Raw genomic sequence first — 2,486 nt, 5'->3', positions numbered from 1 at the left:
CTGATGTGAGCCACCATGCGGGTCTGGAGTCATTCTTGGCTCCTCTCTTATTCTCAGTACTAGAGTGACTATATAATTCATTATATAAACCTGAACTTCCCCAGACAAATAAGATGTACGGTCTATCCATTAACCCACACCCAATCCATGAGCAAATCCAGTTAGCTCTATTTTAAGAGACATATCCAGCATCCGGTCATTTCTCACCTCCTCCACTATCATCCTGGTCCAAGCATTCATCGTGTCCTGCCTTTATCTCTGCAATGGCCTCCTAGTTGATCCCCCACTTCTAGACTTGCCTCTGACCCCCAAATCTGTTTTCACAGCCACCAGAGTAAGCCCATTAAAAATAAGTGAGATCGTGTTACTCCTCTGCTGAAAATACTCGACCGTTCAGAGGAAAAGCTGAAGTCTTCAAAATGGCCTACAGCAGCAATCTGTTCCCTGCAACAGCTCTGATCTCATCCACACATTCCCCGTCTCTTCTCACTCCACGTAAGCTACACCAGTCCTCACACTCTCCAGGTAAGTCAAGCACACTCCCACTTCTGCCTGGCCTTTGACTTTGCTCTTCCCTCTGTCTGGAATGCTTCCCACATAACGACAGGGCTTCCTCTTTCACTCCTTTCTGGTCACATGTCCCTGACTCCCATATAAAAAAATGACATCACCCACTGGCTGCTCTGAAAAGCCACCTTTACATTGTTCCTTGTCCGGCTCCTTGCTCGCCGCAGCCACCTTTGCCGCCGCGGACTCTGGCCACTTTATCGCCAGAGTCCCTGAACTCTCACTTTCTTTTTAATCCCCCGCATCGGATCACCGGGGTGCCCCACCATATCAGACACAGCCGTAGACACCAGCTCAGAAATCACCACCAAGAACTTAAAGGAGAAGAAGGAAGTTGGGGAAGAGGAGGAAAATGGAAGAGACGCCCCTGCTAATGGGAATGCTAATGAGAAAAATGGGGAGCTGGAGGCTGACAATGAAGTAGATGAAGAAGAGGAAGAAGGTGGGGAGGAAAAGAAGAAGGAAGAAAAAATTGATGGTGAGGAAGGGGATGGAGATGAAGACAAGGAAGCTGAGTCTGCTAGGGTAAGCGGGCAGCTGAAGATGATGAGGATGACGATGCCGATACCAAAAAGCAGAAGACCGACGAGGATGACTAGACAGCAAGAAAGGAAACATTAGGAGGGTAAGCTATTCACCCTCCACTTCCCGTCTCAGAATCTACATATGGTCACCTTTGTGTATTGAGGCCCGTCCACCCGCCCACTGTGGGCAGTGCCACCCGCAGATGACATGTGCTCTCCACCACCCAACCCAAACCATGAGAATTTGCAACAGGGGAGGAAAAAAGAACCAAAACTTCCCAAGACCCTGCTTTTTTCCTTAAAAATACCTTAAAAAGGAAATTTGTCTGTATTTTTTAATTTACATTTTATATTTTTGTACATATTGTTAGGGTCAACCATTTTCAATGATCTCAGATGACCAAACCAGCCTTCAGAGTGTTCTCTGTCCTGCTTCTAACTTCACTTGTGGTGTGACCGTGTTTGTTATAATCTCAAAGGACAAAAAAAAAAAAAAAAAAAAAACCATGTAAGAAAAGCAAAAACGACAACAGAAAACCAGTCTTATTCCAAGCATTCCAGTAACTTTTTTGTGTATGTACTTAGCTGTACTGTAAGTAGTTGGTTTGTATGAGATGGTTAAAAGGGCCAAAGATAAAAGATTTCTTCTTTTTCGTCTATGGAGTTGCTGTTTATTTATTTATTTATTTTTTGCCTATTTGAGGTATGTGTGAAACAATGTTGTCCAACAATATACAGGAATTTTATTTTCCCGAGTTGTTCTAACAACAACAAAAATGACATCAGCCGGGGGCGGCAGCCCATGACTGTAATCACAGCACTTTGTGAGGCTGTGGCAAGAGGATTGCCTGAGGCCAATAATTCAAGACCAGTCTGGGCAACATATCAAGACCCCATCTCTCCAAAAATACATACAAATTAACTGGGCAATGTGGTGCATAGCTGTAGTTCTAGCCACTGGGGAGGCTGAGGCAGGAGGATCCTCTGAGCCCAGGAGTTCAAAGCTGCAGTGAGCCATGTTTGCACCACTGCACTCCAGCCTGGGCAACAGACCAAGACCTGTATCAAAAAATTGAAACAAAATGACACCAATCTCTATCAACATCACCTCCACCTCATCCCAGCTCTCCTTCTCTTACGTCGTAAATTACATTTTCTAACAATGGCTGCAGTTACGTATGTTCCCACAAGCTCTTCTAGAACCACTCCTCCCATCAAGAGAGTTTTCTTTTTTTCTTCTTTTCTTGAGACAGGGTCTCGCTCTGTTGCCCAGGTTGGAGTGCAGTGGTGCAATCTCAGCTCCCTGCAACCTCCACCTTCCGGTTCAAGCAATTCTCATGCCTCAGCCTTCTGAGTAGCTGGGATTACAGGCACATGCCACCACACCCAGCTAAG

At 45.5% G+C, this 2,486-nt stretch overlaps 1 pseudogene; it reads left to right on the top strand.

Moving 5' to 3' along the window:
* The first annotated feature begins 804 nt into the window (after positions 1-804).
* LOC104676614 lies at positions 805-1,358 on the top strand (annotated as a pseudogene).
* Positions 1,359-2,486: the final 1,128 nt, after the last annotated feature.

The sequence above is a fragment of the Rhinopithecus roxellana genome, chromosome 13 (genome assembly GCF_007565055.1).
Source record: "Rhinopithecus roxellana isolate Shanxi Qingling chromosome 13, ASM756505v1, whole genome shotgun sequence".
Lineage (NCBI taxonomy): Eukaryota > Metazoa > Chordata > Mammalia > Primates > Cercopithecidae > Rhinopithecus > Rhinopithecus roxellana.
Note: the sequence above shows the minus strand (reverse complement) of the source record. Positions and strands in the feature narration are given on the sequence as shown.